The sequence below is a fragment of the Danio rerio genome, chromosome 10 (assembly GCF_052040795.2).
Source record: "Danio rerio strain M-AB ecotype USA chromosome 10, GRCz13ab, whole genome shotgun sequence".
Lineage (NCBI taxonomy): Eukaryota > Metazoa > Chordata > Actinopteri > Cypriniformes > Danionidae > Danio > Danio rerio.
In genome coordinates, this window is record NC_141030.1 from 3,875,575 (window position 1) to 3,897,500 (window position 21,926).

At 37.1% G+C, this 21,926-nt stretch overlaps 1 protein-coding gene and 2 long non-coding RNA genes across 4 annotated transcripts in view; 2 read left to right on the top strand and 1 right to left on the bottom strand.

Moving 5' to 3' along the window:
- Positions 1–21,926, top strand: part of ttc28 (tetratricopeptide repeat domain 28) — a 500,907-nt gene that overhangs the window by 37,779 nt on the left and 441,202 nt on the right. The gene's annotated exons all lie outside the window — the stretch shown is intronic.
- LOC147834967 (uncharacterized) lies at positions 1,072–7,289 on the bottom strand. The gene is made up of 4 exons (XR_015500724.1): positions 6,288–7,289; positions 2,637–4,460; positions 1,972–2,213; positions 1,072–1,577 (listed from the first exon to the last, which is right to left on the bottom strand). It is a non-coding gene; the product is annotated as an uncharacterized LOC147834967 (long non-coding RNA).
- Positions 2,702–7,291, top strand: LOC141376288 (uncharacterized). The gene is made up of 2 exons (XR_015500723.1): positions 2,702–4,186; positions 5,401–7,291. It is a non-coding gene; the product is annotated as an uncharacterized LOC141376288 (long non-coding RNA).

Below are 21,926 nucleotides of genomic sequence, written 5' to 3' on the forward strand. Positions count from 1 at the left end.
GTCTTACTACAGTAATTTAGCTGTAATCTCTATTAAACTCGCAGTGTTTTGAAATATTCGGACGGGCTGTCATGAAATATTGTTGTCAAAGAACAAAGAAACTTGAGTTCAAAGTCGTGCTAAAGCCGGATTCAGGATGGGATTGTTAAAATATAGATCTCAGGGAACATGACCGGCTGCGTCACATGACTATTTGTCTCACGGCATTGGCCAAATAAGGTAGATGTTTCCTCCGTGAGATCTTATTGCATTCTTAAGGCAGAGTTTAGATAAAGTGTTGTGTTCCTGGTTATACACGTCAAAATTATTAGCCCCTTGAATAATTTTGTCCCCCAATTTCTGTTTAACGGAGACTGATTTATTTTTTTTTAACTGATTTATTTTATCTTTGTCATGATGAGAGTAAATAGTAGATATTTTTCAAGACACTTCTATACAGCTTAAAGTGACATTTCAAAAGTTCACACTTAGCTGAGGATTGATTATGAAGCTTGTTTGGCATGCTGTCCCGGGAGAGAGCCCTGAGCTCATAAGATCCTCGAGCCTGGGGCTCCCTCCCGTTTCCAAGGCGAGAGGGGAGTTTGAGCTCAGGTAGATCTCGAGAACTCCCCTTCTGTAGTAGCTAATGAACAGTTAGTGATTGCTCTTAAGAGATAACTACTTACTTGTAGCATGTCTATGGTGCTGATTTTGGTTTAGTCAATTAACTTAGGTTGCATGTTTTTGGACGGTGGGAGGAAACCGGGGAACCCGGGGAGAACGTGTAATCTCCACACAGAAAAGTTGGCTGGTTTGGTAAGGACTAAAACCAGTGACGTTCTTGCTGTGGAGGAACAGTGCTAACCACTGGGCCACCGTGCCACCCATCTAGGAAAGGAGGAGGGGTAAGGGTGGAAGGGGGGAGTCATAAGCACGTGATCCTCTCAAAATTAGTTTAGAAATACTTTTCAATTAAAGGCTTAACTAGGTTAATTAGGTTAACTAGGCAGGTTAGGGTAATTAGGCAAGTTATTGTGTAATGATGGTTTGTTCTGTAGACTATCGAAAAATATAGCTCAAAGGGGCTAATAATTTTGACCTTAAAATGGCTTTAAAAAAAATTAAAAACTCCTTTTTATTCTAGCTGAAATAAAACAAATAAGACTTTCCCTGGAAGAAAAAATATTATCAGACATACTGTGAAAATTTCCTAGCTCTGTGAAACATAATTTGGAAAATATAAAAAAAAAAATAATTCAAAGGGGGGCTAATAATTCTGACTTCAACTGTGTATACCTTGTTATTTCTTATTTATCTTATTTATTATTTAATCCATTTTAACTTGTGTATTGTTCAAATTTACTCCCCTTTTGTTAGGTTCGGGGCTGTTTTCGCCCCATTGACTTTCATTATAATCACATTTTTTGATTGCAAAGCCATGACACCTTGCATTCTTGATTGTTGGTGGTTTTCACTAGAATTACAAATAGCACATAAAAAAGCTGTTTCATTCAAGTTTTTATTTAACACATGCAAAAAAGATGACAATTAGACCTAATTAATTAGTTATAATTATAAAATTATAAATATATATAATTCTAGTATCACCCATGTACACTGTCTGACAAAAGTCTTGTCGTTGATCCCAGTTGTAAGAGCAGCAAATATCACCTTAATGTCTAGTTGATCATTTGGAAAAGTGGCAGAGGGATTTTTCCCTTGAATCATCTGTTGATCTGCATCCCAATCATCACAAATACTGCATAAGACCTACTGGAACCCGCATGGACCCAAGATTCTCACAGAAATCAGTCTAGTTTGGTGAAGGAACAATCATGGTTTGGGGTTACATTCAGTATGGGGCGTGCGAGAGATCTGCAGAGTGGATGGCAACACCAACAGCTTGAGGTATCAAGACATTTGTGCTGCCCATTACATTACAAACCACAGGAGAGGGACAATTCTCCAGCAGGATAGCGCTCCTTCTCATACTTCAGCCTCCACATCAAAGCTCCTGAATGCAAAGAAGGTCAAGGTGCTCCAGTATTGGCCAGCCCAGTCACCAGGCATGAACATTATTGAGCATGTCTGGGCTAAAATTACTTTAATAATCAGTGATTTGAGGCACTGCAGAGATGTATGGATGCAGTCCTCCAAGCTCATGATGGAGTCAGACACAATATTCATTCTTTTTCCAGACGTCAATATAACGTCATGCAGCATGACGTTATATTCTATTGTTGGGTGAGGCGTTCACTCCTGCCCTTAATAATTACTTCCAAGTGATCTTGTTTGTCTTTTTCCCTTTTCAGTTTTCTATTGGTTGATCTGGTGGCGTCAGGCCCTTTAAAACAAACAGAAGCAGACTTCTACCGGCCCTCATTCCTCCACGCCACCACAGTTTTTGACGGCTTTATTGTTGTGTTCTCCTTTATGCTTTCCTTTTGATATTTGTTTGGAGTGGAGAGCTCCAACCTGCCTTAGGTTTGTTTGGTTGTTCTTTATTATGTTGTTGGGCTCCCCATCTCTTGACAATTTGGATTGTTTTGCTGGTTATGTTATATTAATAAATAATTTAGCAGAAGCACTTTGGCCGTTGTTTATTTATATTACGTTGTCTTTTGGTCACGAGTCATATTTCAGTTAGCGACCGTAACATCTATACTGTACATTGTTTCTGTAAAGCGACAAGACTTTTGTCTAGACAAAGTCAGACCTTACTGTCCTAATGAAATCATTAAAAATGAAGGCATGAATATATTTTATTTTGGTAAAATAAGCGTAATCTAGAGGCCTAGAAGTCAACTAGAATTCAAATTATTATTTGTTGTTCTTAAAACTTGGATAGGCGATAATTTTCACAGTATTTTTTCTTCTGGAAAAAGTCTTATTTGTTTTATTTAGGCTAGAATAAAAGCAGTTTTTATTAGCTTCCTTAAGTAATATTTTTTTGATTGTCACTTTAAGCTGTATACTAATATTGTCATGTTCACCAGCGAACAACCACCAGATGTCGCTGGTAAACATTCACACACAAACATTCACACTCATTGAACTACATATCTGCCATGTTATGGACTACAACACCCAGTCATGCCACACACACACAACCGGTTTCAGATCCACACTGATTGCACTCTCACAGCTGAAGCCACTCACACAATGATTATTTGGACTATTTAAAACCCTTTTCACACACACATGTTGCTGAGTCTTGTTTACTGTTAGTGACATTACAACGCGGTTTCCTTTGTCTGCCTTTGCCGTGTTTTTGATCCTTTGCCTTGTTTATTTATTTATTTAATGCTGTTTGCTGCCTGCCTCTGACCATCTGCCTGTAATTTTGACTTCGACTCTGGATTGCCCTCGTACATCTGTTTGCCCCTGTATTGACCATTGCTTGCCTGATGATTCTGATTAAACCTGCATTTGGATCCTACCTTCTGTTGTGAGTGTCACTCCCCGTCGTAACAAATATCTTGAAAACTATATAATATATATTATACGTTTACCAAAACAAGAAACAAGAAATATTCCTTCCTTTCAACAGAAATTGGGAGAACAAATATACAGGGGGGCTAACAATTCTGACTTTAACTATATATCATAAACAGCAGCCTCTGTATTTGTTGAAATCTTTATAATCTCTTGCCATTGAGTAATATAAATGCATCTTAAGTTTAACCAAATTAAATTCTAGAAGCCTCTCCTTTACAACCAGCAGTTAAATGGCAACACAAGTATATTCAGGTTTTTTTTTTTTTTGTAAATGAAGTGGTTCTGCATAACAGCAGTGACCCCGCACATAATCTTCTGCAAATGCACCATTCAAGCGACTAATTCCACAATCCCGTCTTTCTCTCGGGGGCTTTACCACAGCCCGTGTTTAGGAGGAAATAGAGCCGTTGCATTATACTGCCACAAATAGTGTGCAATCGCAAAGGTCACAACTTGGTTCTTAAAGCAGTGCATGTGACACGCATTATTCCACACAGATCGGGACACAGATCCAGTTTAAATGAGGGAGGCGATGATGTGGACCCAGAATTAAAAATGATTGGGTTTGTCTTGTGAAACACATGTTCCCTGTTGAGTTGCATTTAATGGCTCGTCAATGTAAAGCGGTTCAAGGCTGCTGCTGTGTTTTATGTTATGAGTGAATATCAATGTTTAGTACAGGATTTAGTTTTTGCAGCTGTTTGTTAAGGTGGCGAGCATACTGAGTTAGCCGTTTGAAAGGATTCAATTAATTCTGCGAATTCTTCATTCAGACGGCTGCTAGGATGTCTTTAGACTGATTTAACCACTGATTTGATGTATTTGAACAACTTTAAGTGATTTAAGTGATCCTTTGAGTGATTCATCCTAAAAAATCAGTGCATAACAGAAAGTTGTTTGGACTTTTGGTTTATTGGGATCCTGACGTGAAGCGGGAAACTGTTGTATGTGACTAAACTGTTTTTTTCAGCAAAACCAACCACCTGGATGTACTTTATACCACTTATTACTTGACTAATTGCCACAATTCATACAAATTAGACACAAAACATTGTTCTGAGCTGTAATAGTTTATAAATTCTTTAATACAACTCAAACAAACAGAAAGGAAAACAGCTGATGGAGTATACACTAACCTGCACATTGTTCAGTCACAAGAAGGTGCCAAACAGTTAAAAAACACAAATCTGAGAGGAATAAAACTGGCTGAATAAAGCGTAAAGCATGTGAACCTGTGTTATTTAGCGGTTGTTTTCTAAGAATAACATACCTTGGCATGTTTACTACAGGCTTTAGTTTTGCAGCTGTTTGTTAAGGTGGCGAGCATACTGAGTTAGCCGTTTGAAAGGATTCAATTAATTCTGCGAATTCTTCATTCAGACGGCTGCTAGGATGTCTTTAGACTGATTTAACCACTGATTTGATGTATTTGAACAACTTTAAGTGATTTAAGTGATCCTTTGAGTGATTCATCCTAAAAAATCAGTGCATAACAGAAAGTTGTTTGGACTTTTGGTTTATTGGGATCCTGACGTGAAGCGGGAAACTGTTGTATGTGACTAAACTGTTTTTTTCAGCAAAACCAACCACCTGGATGTACTTTATACCACTTATTACTTGACTAATTGCCACAATTCATACAAATTAGACACAAAACATTGTTCTGAGCTGTAATAGTTTATAAATTCTTTAATACAACTCAAACAAACAGAAAGGAAAACAGCTGATGGAGTATACACTAACCTGCACATTGTTCAGTCACAAGAAGGTGCCAAACAGTTAAAAAACACAAATCTGAGAGGAATAAAACTGGCTGAATAAAGCGTAAAGCATGTGAACCTGTGTTATTTAGCGGTTGTTTTCTAAGAATAACATACCTTGGCATGTTTACTACAGGCTTTAGTTTTGCAGCTGTTTGTTAAGGTGGCGAGCATACTGAGTTAGCCGTTTGAAAGGATTCAATTAATTCTGCGAATCCTTCATTCAGACGGCTGCTAGGATGTCTGTAGACTGATTTAACCACTGATTTGATTTATTTGAACAACTTTAAGTGATTTAAGTGATCCTTTGAGTGATTCATCCTAAAAAATCAGTGCATAACAGAAAGTTGTTTGGACTTTTGGTTTATTGGGATCCTGACGTGAAGCGGGAAACTGTTGTATGTGACTAAACTGGTTTATTAAGCAAAACCAACCACCTGGATGTACTTTATACCACTTATTACTTGACTAATTGCCACAATACATACAAATTAGACACAAAACATTGTTCTGAGCTGTAATAGTTTATAAATTCTTTAATACAACTCAAACAAACAGAAAGGAAAACAGCTGATGGAGTATACACTAACCTGCACATTGTTCAGTCAAAAGATGGTGCCAAACAGTTAAAAAACGCAAATCTGAGAGGAATAAAACTGGCTGAATAAAGTGTAAAGCATGTGAACCTGTGTTATTTAGCGGTTGTTTTCTAAGAATAACATACCTTGGCATGTTTACTACAGGATTTAGTTTTGCAGCTGTTTGTTAAGGTGGCGAGAATAGCGATTAAGCCATTTGAAAGGATTCAATTAGTCATTGAGACTAAGCATTGAGCAATTCAGACGACTGCTAGGATGTCTTCAGACTGATTTAACCATCGAATTGATTCATTTAAACAACACACGGCCTATCAGTGATTAATTCCAAAATGTAACGCGTAACAGAAAGTTGTTTGGGCTATTTATGTTCAGGATAAAGTACGTCTAGGAGGTTGTTATCAGACTTAGCACTGTTGTATACAAGAGAACGGATTTGTTCTGCAAAACCAACCACCTGGATGTACTTTATCCCACTTATTACATGACTAACTGCCACAATACATACAAATTAGACACATAACAATGTTCTGAGCTGTAATAGTTTATAAATTCTTTAATAAAACTCAAAGAAGCAGAAAGGAAAACAGCTGATGAAGTATACACTAACCTGTGCATTATTCAGTATCAACAGTATTTACTATTCAACTGGCTGAATAAAGCATAAAGCGTAGAAGCCTGGGTTATTTAGCGGTTGTTATGCTGGAATAACATAACCTGAAATGTCTAGTGGGTATTATTGTATGTAAAATACTTCATTCTAATTGATCAGTTGTGACATGAAGACCTTGCTTTTATAGAGTCGAGTATCTCAGACAGCTGGCTATTAATTGTATCTAGAATTAGAGCTGTTCAATTTGGGGAAAATATCTAATTGCGAATTATTATTATTTTTTGACAGATATTGCAATTTTGCGTTTGCGATTGCGAGTGTTTGGTAAAAAAGGAACTGAAAAGATATTAACTTGCTCTAACTTTTATTAAAAATTAGTTTTTAAGTATTCAGAAATTAAACACTAGTTTTCCGCCATTATCCCACTTGTTCGCACTCTCCTATTTGTTTATTTTACTCTGGGCATTCCGCATAGTTCGGTTGCGCAATTCTGTTCGGGCAGAACAAAAGTGTGCTCACTCAGTTGGCTAGTAAGACTGTCACACACAGATGGCAGTCACGCATTTGCTCTGGGTGGGGGAAATGACATAAGACATATATATTTCATTTCGCAGCCTCTTGCGATTAGCTAATCGCAATGTTTCAAAACGCGATTGTGATTTGATTTTTGATTACTGGCACAGCCCTATCTAGAATACTTAATTCTTATTGGTCAGTTGCGAAATGGAGACCTTTCTTCTGGAAAAAAGTCTTATTTCTTTTTGTTTGGCTGAATTAAAATTAGTTTTTCAATTTATAAGAACGTAACAAAAACTTCATAATAAACTTCGTAATAAACTTTGTAATAAAAAAAATAAATTCAATTGGCTACAGAACAAATCACAGCTGTCCAGGGACTTGCCTAATTAACCTAACCTGCCTAGTTAAACTAATTAACCTAGTTAAGCCTTTAAATTACACTTTAAACTAAATACTAGTATCTCGCAAAATAGCTAGTAAAATATTATGTACTGTCATTATGGCAATGATAAAAGAAATTAGTTATTAAAACTATTAATATTTAAAACAGTTGATAAAACTTCACTGTGTTTAACATTCATTTATGAACTATTTAAAAATATATATCGTTTATTCATTTTAATGTTTATTATTTTATTCAAATAATTATTTAAATTATCAGTGCCTAGATATTCTAAAGCACGGAGAATATTCATTAATTCTCCTGAGATCTGAGAGACTTTTTGGACAAAAGGACTAAACGATCCAATCTATCTCTTTTGTCAGACGGACGTGAAATTGATGGTTTATCTTTCTCCTAAATGGTCGCTATCAATCTGGCCCCTTTTTAGTTTGACGTGCCGATGCTGTTACGCTGCAGCTTGTCTCTTATTGGGCGAGGGGTCAAAATGCAAATGACGTTTTGACAGACAAGGGCAGCGGAAATCAGCAATGCTTTTAGGCAGATGGACAAACACGTCCATCTCTCCAGTGAGTTTGATGTTGACAACAAGGTCACCGCTGTATCTTATCTGGATACGAACTGTGATAAGATTTGAGCAGCTTGTAAGTATTTTGCTGGAAATCTACATTAAGTATGTGACTCTATATTTATCTTCTTCTTCTATTGGTCTAATTGATTATCAGTGGATGGTTTTATCAATACAAAAAACAGCAATTGTTTGTTGATCTTTTATCCAAATTTAGAAACTTTCTCCATGTTTGAAACGCTGGAAATCTCGTATACACTGTTAACAATATCCTGTAGAATCTACAGTAACTTAAAGGCAGCAGTTTGTCAGTAACTTACCGTAAATCAATTACAGTAAAATGCCGTATTTACATTTGCAGCCACTCTTATCTTGGTGTATATGTATTTACAGTATTTTATATCTTTACTGTAAAATATACAGTAATTTTCACAGTGCAACTTTAAAATACAGTAACACTGCATAACTATCATACATTAAAATTCTGTTCGTATCACAATTCAGTGACAACAAAATTACTGTATTTACATTTATAGCACCATTTACCTTGCTGTGTGTGTATTTACAGTATTTGATATATTTACTGTAAAACTTTGTGAATTGTAAAATACAGTAAAATACTGTAACATGCTGCAAAACTGTTATACAGTAACACGCCCTAAATGTTGCACAGCCATAAATTTTATTCGGTGATTCATAAAAAGTGATATAAAATCAACTTAAGTTGTCATGCATCTCTACGATATGTATATTGCATATATTATTATCACGATAGCATTATTTTTACGATATATCGTGCAGCCCTAAATTTATTCAGTAGTTCATGAAAAATTATATAAAATGAACTTAAGATATCATGCTTCCCTGCGAAATTAATATTCCATATACTATTATTGTGATAACAATATTTTTCCGATATATTGTGCAGCCCTAAATTCTGTTTGGTAGTTAATTAAAAGGTATATAAATTTACCTTAATTTATGATCCTTCTCTGTGATGTGAAAATTGCATATATTATTATCACGATAACAATATTTTTTTGATGTGTTGTGTATTGTGCAACCCTAAATTCTATTCGGTAGTTCATGAAACTCTCACTTCTCTGCAATATGAATTTTGCATATACTAAATCACGATAACAAAAATAAATTCTAATCAGTGGTTCATGGAAGGAAGTTGACGGTTCATTCCTCTGCAGCGACCTCAGATTAATAAAGATACTAAGCCGAAAAGAAAAGGAATGAATGAATGAGTCAATGGAAGGTGATATAATTTTAACTTAATTCATTATGGAACCCTAAATTCTATTCGTTAGTTCATGAAAAGTTATAGAAAATGTATTTATTGTGCTTCTCAGCAATAAGAATATTGCATATATTGTTATCGCGATAGCAAATTTCTCTAATTCTATTCGGTAGTTTTATGAAAAGTGATATAAAACTAACTTAAATTTATCTTCTCTGCGATGTGCATATTGCATATACTATTATCGCAATAACGATATTTTTTTATATCGCACAGCTAACTTATATGTAATGTTATATAAAATGACTTTATTCTATTTGATAGTTAATGAAAAGTTATATTAACTTTCCTTAATTTATTGCGCTTCTCTGCGATAAGAATATTGCATATATTATTATCACATTAACAATAATTTTCCGATATATCGCGCAACCCTAAATTCTATTCGGTAGATCATGAAAAGTTAGATAAAATTAACTTAATAGCGTTTTTCTACAAAGTATGGATTTTTCATATACTATTATTGTGATTATTTTTGATACATTGCACAACCCTAAATTCTGTTCAGTAGTTCATGAAAAGTTATACAAAATTAACCTAATTTATTGTCCTTCACTGCTATATGAATATTGCATATACCATTATCATTAAAGCAATATTTTTCCGATATATTGTGCAACCCTAAATTCTATTCAGTTTATGAAAAGTTATATCAATTTAATTTGTAACGCTTCTCTGCGATATGAATATTGTTTATACTATTATTGCTTTAACGATATTTTCCAATATATTGCGCAACCCTAATTTCTATTCAGTAGTTCATGAAAAGTGATATAAAATTAACTTAGTTTGTCGCGCTTCTCCACAATACAAATATTGCACATACTATTAATACAATAACGATATTTATTCGATAAATCGCACAACCATAAATTTAATTTGGTAGTTCATGAAAAATTATACAATATTAACTTCATTTATCACGCTTCTCTACGACATGAACATTGCATATACCATTATCGTTATAGCAATATTTTTCCGATATATTCCGCAACCCTAAATTTTATTCAGTAGTTTATGAAAAGTTATATCAATTTAATTTATAACGCTTCTCTGCGATATGAATATTGTATATACTATTATCGCTTTAACGATATTTTCCAATATATTGCGCAACCCTAGTTTCTATTCAGTAGTTCATGAAAAGTGATATAAAATTAACTTAGTTTGTCGCGCTTCTCCACGATACAAATATTGCACATACTATTATCACGATAACGATATTTATTCGATATATCGCACAACCATAAATTTAATTTGGTAGTTCAAGAAAAATTATACAATATTAACTTAATTTATCACGCTTCTCTACGACATGAATATTGCATATACTATTATCACCATAACGATATTTTTCCAGTATATCGCACAACCCCTAAATTCTATTTGGTAGTTCATTAAAAAGCGTTACAAATCTCATATCTGCAGGTTTAGAGCTTTTGCGAAATTCTAAAGGCGTCTCTTGCTCAGAAAAGACATTTACCTACTCGGGCATGGAGCAGAGTAACAAGTTTGGAGAAAGGGCACATCAGCATACGGGAGCACTCGGGCCCCTGCTGTAATTGGTCTCGGTCCGGCTGGTAGACGAGCAGCTGTAATTGGTTTAAATAGGAGAGAGGTGTGTTAACAGCGGAGATGATGACTTGGTGTGTGTGAAGATGGAAGAAGACACATCCTGAGCATGCATGTGTGTGTGTGTGTGTGTGTGCGTGGGCACAGGGCAGATGCTTACGCTACACATGCCGACATCTGCTGCAGTCTCTCTAGAGGCGGACGACTCGCTGTATCAGCAGTCTCTCACACACACAGACACTCACACACACATGCTGTAGTACCTACTAATCTGCATCAAAGCTACATCAATAAACTCTACATTTATAGGTCACGTTTTTGTTGATCAAGCTTTGATGATTCTGATGGATTTTGAAGGACGCGCAGGAAGAACGGATGCCTCGTTTGGTGTCAGCAAGCGATCATGGACCGTCTGACGCATATTACTCAACAAAATGAAAAAAATCTGATTCGATTGTAATCTGATTCGTCGGCTTTTTGTAATATCCAGGTGTCAGGCCGGACAGGTTTTTATTGGTTTGCTGAAACAAAATTGTGTTTAAAAATAATTTAGGCTATAATGCCTAGAGTAGAGTGTTGGTGGAGAGTTGGGGTGTCTTCTGAAAACACAACCCAGGTAAATTGCGCTGTTTTCTTTACGTAAAAGCTGCCTAATGGATATTTTGTTTCATTTAAACAAGAGCTGCACAACATATCACAGAACTATCGTTATTGCGATTAATAGTATATGCTAGAGCTGCACAATTAATCGTAAAAAGATTTCGATCTCGATTCGACCCCCTAAACTATCTCAATCCAGCATTTCTACGATTCTGTCAATCATATTTTCAAGTTCAGGAGAGAACCAAAAGTGACCGCACAAGTCTTCACATTGTTTTACATACGTTGTTCAGCAACGTGGACACCTCCAAATGGTGTTGAAAGAGTCAAATGCTGTATTTATAAGATATAATTCACTACAAAAATGTAATTTCTGTCTTCATGTAATGTATCTACGACCGCAAAATCACACGTGACTTGAGCTGACTGTCAGCTGTTACCAAAGGGAGGGCGGGCGTGCGCGCCTCTGAATGAAGTCTACTTAATTGAACTGAACTTGCATAGGCTGTGAATTAAAAAGCGTGTGATTTTGCGGTCGTAGATACATTACATGAAGACAGAAATTACATTTTTGTAGTGAATTATATCTTATAAATACAGCATTTGACTCTTTCAACACCATTTGGAGGTGTCCACGTTCCTGAACAACGTATGTAAAACATGGTGAAGACTTGTGCGGTCACTTTTGGTTCTCTCCTAAACTTGAAAATATGATTGACAGAATCGTAGAAATGCTGGATTGAGATAGTTTAGGGGGTCGAATCGAGTGATCGTTTGGGAGCCGCGCGGGAAGTGAACCACTCTTAGCAGTGAAAATAAAATCCAAAAATGCACACAGTGTTACCAGATGTAGCTGACTGATTCCATCACAAACCCGCCGAAATGCAAAAGTACCCACCCAGTCTTCTGTATTCATGCAAAATTAGCCTATATTGACAAAGGTGGAGTGTTTAGTATACAATGTCAATACAGAACTGTTAAGCTTTAAATATGAAAATTGCCTAAACAGTTTTTTAAATGAAATGCTAATGGTCTAATCCGATTCAATGATTTATGCTAAGCTAAGTTAAAGTGCTGCATTCAGACCTGGAGATCAGCTGAACAGATTTTGGGGTAAATAGTAAATCTGTTGAACTCTACATATAGATGACTTGTAAGGATCAGGTTTTCAAGGGACAGTATACCGTGGTATGGAAAAGTCAAGGTTTTACAACCATCAAAATTTTCTGCAATACCATTGCTAAGGTATACAGTTGAAGTCAGAATTATTAGCCCCCCTGAATTATTAGACTGCTTGTTTATTTTTTCCCCAATTTCTGTTTGACGGAGAGCAGATTTTTTTCAACACATTTCTAAACATAATAGTTTTAATAACTCATCTCTAATAACTGATTTACTTTATCTTTGCCATGATGACAGTAAATAATATTTGACTAGATTTTTTAAGACACTTCTCGACAGCTTAAGTGACATTTAAAGACTTGACTAGGTTAATTAGGTTAACTAGGCAGGTTGGGGTAATTAGGCAAGTTATTGTATAACAATGGTTTGTTCTGTAGACTATCAAGAAAATATAGCTTAAAGGGGCTAATAATTTTGTTCCTAAAATGGTGTTTAAAAAATTAAAAAACTGCTTTTATTCTAGCCGAAATAAAACAAATAAGACTTTCTCCAGAAGAAAAAATATTATGAGACATACTGTGAAAATTTTCTTGCTCTTTTAAACATCATTTAGAAAATATTTTAAAAAGAAGAAAAAAATTAAAGGGGGCTAATAATTCTGACTTCAACTTTATGTACAATTTTTTTTACTTTTTAAACATTTTTTAGTATCTCCAGCAGAAAAAATATCCAAATATCCCATTTAAATTGTAAAAAAAAATCTGATTTTGAAATAAATGAAAACAGCACAAGTCAGTGATTCACTTTAATTATTTAGCCTGACACCTTTACTGCTTCAAGATATTTAATATATTGTGTTTAAAACGGAAAAAGTTTTCACAAAAAGGTAATCACAAAAACGTGAAACTGTGATTTTATTTTATTTATTTTAATTTATTTATTTATTTTATTTATTTATTTATTTTTATTCAAGGTTATCATACCGTCAGAATCTTGGGCCCATGCCTAATGACATAATGAGCTTATTTCCCTCAAAATTGGAGTGTTTCTATAATATTTGAAACCAACTTTTTCTGAAATGTTCGCTTTTGTATCTCGTTATATACTCACAAAAAAAAAAAAGCCAAACAAACTTTGTTTTGACCTGGTTTCCTTAAAACGATGCCACACTAGCTCTCATTTCAGTTTAGTTTGAAGTAAATCAGGCCCTAAGAACAGACCTGACTTTATCCCGAGAGGTGATTCGGATTGATAATGAGTCTGATTCTCTTGCGTTTGGGTGTGTTTGAGGTGTGTTAGTGTGTGTGAGTGTGTGTGGACTCACAGTTAAAGAGGCTCCAGCTTTATTCATGGTCGCTGCATATGGTTTGAGCGTCTCCCCATAGGCAGCACTTTGAAGCTGCTGGTTTGGCCTTGCATGTGGGTAAGACTCATGAAATAAACCCAGGCCTGCTTCTTCTGCTACTTCTTCTTCTCTTTCCGTCTCTCCCACACACACACTCACACACACACAGCTCTGGGCTTGGCTTCCCACCCGGGGAACAATCTCCATATTGGCCTGAAAGCCTTGTCTCTCTTTTGCTTTGTTCCTCTGTTGAGCGTAATGCCTCTTGACAGACCCTGAATGACAAAAGCGTGGTGGGAGTTTCCCAGAACATGGAACAAAAAAAACTTGGATCTGTTTGTAGAAATTCCTGCAGCACGTGTCGGGAATGGACCCTCGGTATACCTGCGGGTTTCCGAAAAAAAGCCACAAACACTAGGATGGTTTGAAAGGCGAGAGCTCATGCGAGTCTAGGAGATCAAAAGAGTCGGAGCGAAGAAGCCGTGTAGCTTCAGTCTCTTATCAGCTCCCACAGGAGAACTTTGTTGCTCAGAGCTCGCTCTCTCGTACAGTGTAAGAGAAAAATCGGTGAGATTTAGGGTAGAAAATGGCACCTGTACTTGCTCATTTCTATTTCAGAGACAACTTAAGTATTTAAGCATTGTTAAAGTCTCATCGAACAACTAAACGTGTCTAGATTTCTGCATGTTTTATTATATATTATATATATATATTTTTTGGTGTTTTTAATATTTCCAACCCGGGCTCATTGTGGAAACGTAGCCCTGCGTTTCTGCGGACCGCGATTTACGTCCCGGGAGGTACGTATTTGAGCGTTTTTTGTTTTCGCGGATCCGCGAGAGGCTGCTGTGCGCGCTTTTTCACATCTCGGGCGCCTCTCCGGAGCGTGCGCCGTTCGCGCCTGCGCCGTTCTCGCGCGAAAAGCCGCCGGATCGGCCGACTCGGCCGTGCTCCTCTTCCTCCTCCTCCTCCTCCTTCCCTAAACCCGAGCGACGGTTCGCAAAAGCCGTCCAGAAAAAAAGCAAAAGCCCTCGTCTTCGATTTCGACCGCGTTTTCGGATCCCCCCGCGTTCTCGCCCTTATTTTTCGATTTCCGTTTTTCGTCTTACCTGATTTCCGGAACAGCTGTTCCCCGGACTCGATCGCGGTCGTCGTCCCCGCGGCCGGCTCCTCCTCCTCCTCTGGGGCCTCCGCTCCGCCGACGCAATGCTGTGAGCTAAGCGGACAAACTGATTGCATCGGGAAAGCCCTCCACTCGGAGGCGAGCCGTTGGCCGGCGAGCGTGAAGAGGAGGGGCGGAGCGGCGCCACACCGCCCCGCAGCGTTCGCTCGAAAAAAACTAAACGGCCTTATATACCTCCGACCACGTAAATCGCGGTCTCCAGAAACGTCCGCGGGGCTACGCTTCCAGAATGAGCTTGGGTTGAATATTTCAGTTGCTATGAGGCTGTTTGGGGATTTGTTTCTCGTGTGCTGTGTCTGACATCACGTTTTATAGTTATTAGTACTTTTGGTGGGGCTTGGTGATAATATAGTGTCTGCAAAAATTTGATAACATGCTAAATAAATTTTAAATGCAGTTAAAGTCAGAATATCAGCCCCCCTGTATACTTCCCCATCAATTTCCTTTTCAAAAGTTCACACTTAGCTGATGCTTGATAGTAAAGCTAGTTTGGCATGCTGTCCCGGGAGAGAGCCCTGAGCTTATAAGATCCTCGAGCTCTGGGCTCCCTCCCGTTGCAAGGCGAGAGTGGAGTTTGAGCTCAGGTAGATCTCGATGACTCCCCCTCTCAAGTGTCAGATATGGATGCTGAAAGGTGTACTCAGAGTTTAGCTAAAGTATTTGGATTAATTGTTTAGGGTGCTTGTTTTTGAACTGTGGGAGGAAACCGGAGGACCCGGGGAAAACCCACGCGACCACGGGGAGAACAAGCAAACTCCGCACAGAAATGCCGTCTGGTTTGGAAAGGAATTAAACCAGGGGCATTCTTGCTGTGAGGCAACAGCGCTAATCGCTGGCCACCGTGTCGCCCGTTTGATAGGAGGGAAAGTAGGGTTGGGTGGGGGGGTTTCTTCAAGACGAAGATATTGAGATGAGAAAAGTCTGGTTATTTATAGCGAATTAAAGATCGTCTGATAGGATAATTAGTCATTAGCTAAAGTTGGGACAGCTGTGAACAATCATAAGCATGTGATACTCTCGAATTTTGTTTATGAATAAACTTCACTTAACGAAAGAAGAATTTTATAACACATTTCTAAATATATTAGTTTTAATTACTCATTTCTAGAGCCAGACAGAATCTGCGGACATTTTTTGCTATTTCTGCTCAGAATATTGTCAAAAATATGCAGGTTTTTGAATTTTGGGTGTATCGTAACTAAAAACGTAATATGGTAAATTAAAAAATAATACATTTTAAACTTTTATTAAATGTTTACAATGGAAATTCTATTAGATCCATTTATTTGATAAACAAAGCAAGTCTCTAATATAATATATCTACCATATTTCTACTAATAGACAGTAATGATTACTTTACAAACTATATTGTCAGTAAATCATATGAACTTGTTCATGTTAGTCAGCAGGGCTTCACATTAACGTTTTTGTTCACCAGCCACTGTGGCTAGTAGATTTCCAACATTACTAGCCACTCGCCATTTTCGCTAACAACATTTTTCTTGTTGGGAGTATTTCTCACAAACGCTACGTGAGACTTTCTTCCTTTAAGTCTGTCTGTTGTCTGATGGAGCCGAGGGAGTAGATTAAAGCATGCGGGAAGGCACGTAGAAACAGTAGGCAGGAAAGACTCGTCTTAAAGGCGCAGTATGACAAAACCTCCCCCTGCTGGAAATGGGTATAAAACAGGATCTTGTAAAAGGTATAATGAAAAATCCGGTGCGTGTTTTGAGCTGAAACTTTATATACACTTTCTAGAGACGCAAAAGACTTAATTAAAATCTAAAAAAAGGCGTAACCTAGGTGCCCTTTAAATGAAACATTCTTACATATATCCGCTTTAAATAGACGAAATAACTATATTTATCATCCACCAGGTGAAAATGGTAAGTCTGCAGGCTGAAATCTCCAGAGTAAAGCAATAAGGCTGAAATATGAGCCGCAGTAACAGCGACTTGCTTCCCCGAGCAAACACCACTAATTATCAGAGTAGTAATAATAAAAACATCAGTCCTGCTCCGTGTTCCCTCTGACGTCATTTCCCTGCTCTTCACTGATACCTCATTTCATTTTCTCCTTTATTTTCCCTCGCGCCGCTGCCAGGGAGACCATTAAAACAAGGTCCCGTCTGCCGCTCTGCCCTCTCATCTCGCAGGCCGCCGAGGTATATATACGCTGGAAGGAAAAATCCAGAAGCCCGAACGTCTGGAACCACTAATAATGGGGTCCGGGGCTGCAATTTCCAGAGGAGGGTTGAACTTAATGAACAATCAAATAAAGGATTTGAAATTACAGACCTTTAAAGGGAAAGAATCTGAGGTCGCCCTTGGTTGTGAGAAATCTCAGCGTTCAAGGAGTCCAGAGGCCTTCTGAAGGGACGGCTTTATGTGAGTGTGTGTATTCGGTTTGAATGCTTATTATATTCTATATAGACACTAAAAATGCTGGGTTCCACATAATTCATTTGTGTTGGGATAGCATGAAGCACTTAAGTTAACTTCGTTTTACAAATTTAAGTGGACTGAACATAAAACAATTAGGTTGCCCCAGGGCCGGAGTGGGACTCCTTTTTAGCCCTGGAGTTGCCAGCCTTAGACCGGCCCATCTCAGTTCACGACTGACTATATTAAAATAACGTCATTTCCAATTCAGTTTCTAATGTCACGATCACGTCTTTTTCAAGGAAACTGCTGCTTTAGAACTTGAAATGTTCAACAACCCAAACAGTATTATATGTTTTAACAATAATAAAAAAAAAACTCAATTAGATAGGTAAGGATCGAACTCGGAGCCTGCGATGTCATAACACAACATGCTGACCACTGGACCACAATGGCGGCATTATAAATGATTGGAATGGATGCGCTGCCATCTGCAAGACTTGTCTATTGACGGCTTAATCTTTTTTCCCCTTTTTAGATTTCTGATCAAGTTATGTCAGATTATTAATTCATTATTAATGTAGTGAATCATCTGATTTTCATTGAGCAGGTGTAATATTCATTAATATTAATTATTCGAATTCTTATATTCACTAAGGTGCTGCTGTTTGGGGTCGAATAATAGTTACGTCATCATCAACATGCAGGCTGCATTTTGCTCACGGGGCTGCGAGAAAATAAATAAAAAGAGCAGAGCTGCGGCAAAATAATGAATAAAAAGAGTGAGACTGTGGTCAAATAAATAAATAAATGAAAAAAAGTGTGACTGCTGAGAGTGCAAGCAGCTAACGTTAGGGACACCGGCCCTCGCAGCCAAAAAAACGGACTGGCCCATCGGGAATTCTCCCGGTCCTCCCGATTAGCCAATCCGGGTCTGGGTTGCCCCAAAAAACCCTCAAGAATTGTGCAAACATCATTTTTGAGTGCAATACACACACACACACACACACAAATGCAGGGTTCCACACAATTCCTTCATGTTGTCCCAACACAAATCGATGTTAACATAATCGTTTTATATAAACTTAATTATTGAACAGAAAGTCCCCGAAAAAGCCTAATGCTGTGTTCACACCAAATGAGGAATGCGCGGATAAATTGCGAAATTAGCCCGTAAATACACACGGGAACATTTGAGTTTACTCGCTTCATTCGCGCTTCAAAATACGATTTATTCGCGTCATTGGCAGGGCTTCTGTCTGCCCGGTGACTGTAGCTTGGTTGCTAAATGGCTAACATGGATATATATATATATTTTTTTTTTATCAATATATTTTTTATTATTTTAACATCAATAATTTACCGAATCATTTCAGTATGCATGTAAATATTCTTTTCTAACCCCCTTTCCCACCCTCACAAGACAGAACACTTAAATAGACATACTTGTGAGACATCGAGCTGATGTGTAAATTAAGAGGAAATAAACAATAAACAAACAATAATGACTAATAAAGGGTTAAAGCAATCATAGTTTTCCATCCGTATTTTATTTTTCACCATACCTCTTGTCTCTATCCAAGAATTTAAGAGGGCGCCTTATTGCTTTAAGTAAAACGCTTAATTGAAGTAATTAGTGTGGAGTTCTGCCTCAGTAAATCTGCCTGTTTGACGCGGCCGCTCAATAATTGATTGACTCAGAATTCCAGAGAGGAACTTTGCGTTTTTGGCTTGAGGAGGTTTCACTTCATGCCCCATTATTATTTCATGAGCTTATTAGTTCATTTTGATGGGATATCCCTGGCTTAACTGTGTTTGCATGCTAAATGAGGCGCTTGCGTAATTATGAATACCAGACTAATATATGCCTTAACATAATGGATCATTACTTAGCACTGAATTTAAAAAAGGCAATGCTTTTTGAAGCATTTTAAATTGTAATATAAATTCTTCAGTAAACACAGCTGGGATTATTATTTTTTTCTTATGGCCATTCTCGTGTAATTGTACTTGTGTAGATCATATTAGAGTGTTTTTGTATTTGGTGAATACTGAAAATACAGTAGGGGAAATAGGTATCTAACACGTGACCATTTTTCTCAGAAAACACATTTCTGAGGTGCTTTTGACTAGAAATGTTCACGAGATGTTAGAGCTGCACGATTCTGGCTATAATGAGAATCGCGATATTTTTGCTGAAAATAAAGATCACGATTTTCTCACGATTCTGTAGATGTAAAATAAAGGTATGGTAAAAGCAAACATATGGCAACATCGATAATAATATTATGTGTAGGTCTACTGGTTTTTATAAATAATTCTATTCTACTTATAATAATTCTGATGTTGAATTATTATGTTTGAGATTTATGCTTGCAATCTTTCATATTAGACAATTTTATTCACTAGTAAAACCAGACATTTGCCATGATCAGATTATATTCAACAATGTATAGGCTAGAGTAGTTATACTGACATTGTAAACATTTATTTTGATGCACAACTGTGTGTTTGCTATGAAAGAAAAAAACATATTAAATGCTTGTCGTAATCATTACTCTAAAATGCGATATGATCATTTAGATGAAGTGCACACTTTCGGTTTCATTCTGACTGCTAAGTGCTGTTCATACTTCGCGCGCGGCTCCCAAACGATCACTCTGTGCCTGTAAGAGTTGAAATATTGCAAATATTCTGATATCTTTGACAATTCAAAACATGAGCTGAAAACAGAGACTGGTGACTTAACAACCCAGCAGGTGGGAATGCGGGAAAAACTAGTTCCTGCTGCATTTGCATCTGAGTCTGCTGAAACTCAGCTTCATCCCCCCATTTCACGCATATGGTCATTTCAATGTTTGAATGTTCTAGATTAACCAAACTGACTTTAACTTTCATGTTTGATATCATTTGAAATGTTTCAGTGCGATTGGTACAATGGTCTCATTCTCTCAGAAATAGATAGATATACAATAAATATATAACTTCAGGCATCTTTTGAACCACTGTGAAGGGTGTGACTTTCCACTAAGTGTGAATGCCTTTTGTTATTCACACCCCCTTCCTTGAGGGAATTCTTGGATTATTTAAGGTAAGGTTTGAGAAAGACTCAGCGCGATTCTGCCTACCCAGATCAGCCCATAACATGGAGCCTAGGCTCCACGTTATGTAAAATTTACACGTTATGTAAAAAGTCAGGAATGCATCTTTTAATCTTGGATTTATCTTTGATAATTTGATGTTTTGTATTGATCGTTTATGAATTGACTGATTGAATTTGGCATAATACATTTACCTGACTAATAAATTATGTTTTGAATTATTCAAACCTCGTGTTATTATCACTGATAAATGTTGTTGTCCATAGCACTACAAGCCACTGTACAGGTTAGTAACGGACTAAAACATGTTAGACGGAGCAGCGTGGCACGCTATACAATGTTGTTAGAGGTCCGACTAACAAATTGACATTATTTCAAGTATACTTGGACTGTAAAAGGCCAACTATTTAGAACAACAAAATATTGTTGAAACTACTTTAAATGTGGATATTTAGGCCTTCATCTACAAACTTATAATCCTGTGCGATTATTATTAAAATACTTTGTCTTAATTAAGTAGATAACAGATCTATGGGGACCACATAAAAATCTCCTAAATTGAGTAAGTAGGGTTCTGCCTTTTTAGGAGAGTGGTTAATCGCCTCTGTTTAATGACCAAGACTGACAAGCTTGTATTAAGAGATTGTATACCCGGCCGGTGCAAGACTCGGGATGCTATAGGAATCTGAGTAAATGAGAATAAGGTATAATAACAAATCAAAAGAATATCCAATCATAATCTAAAATAATGTGAAAGGAAACAAAATAATCTTCTCAATGTTTTATAATTGGAGTCAGATAAAACGAGGATAAATACATTAATATTCTAAACCACCTCATACTAAAATTGGAGTCAGATATGAGTTAAGTTTAATATAAATCAACATTGTGCACTGGAAAGACCGAACATGCAGTGAACCTTCATCCACCAGTGGATACCGTCATTGGACCAACTGGCTGGACCCTACAGTGCCACAAACTGAATATTATTTACAACTGTATTACCTGTTACTCGCAACATATGCAGGTTCTGTTCACTAAAGTAGACGCGCGCACGTCTATCATTAAGTAGAGTGCGCCCGCCCACCCTTTCTGTGATAACAGCTCACGGCCAGCAGCTCACGTCACGTGTGATTTCCTGACTGCGAAAACATCATTATATGAAGACAAAAATGACATTTTTTGGTGAATTATACCTTATAAATACAGCATGTGACTCATTCGAGATCATTTGGAGGTGTTAATGTCACTGAGCAACGTGTGTGAAACAATGAAAAGACTCGTGCAGCCGCCTTTTCTTCTCTCCTGAACTTGAAAATATGATTGGCAGAATCGTAGAAATGCTGGATTAAGATCGTCTGGGGGGGTCGAATCGAGATTGCG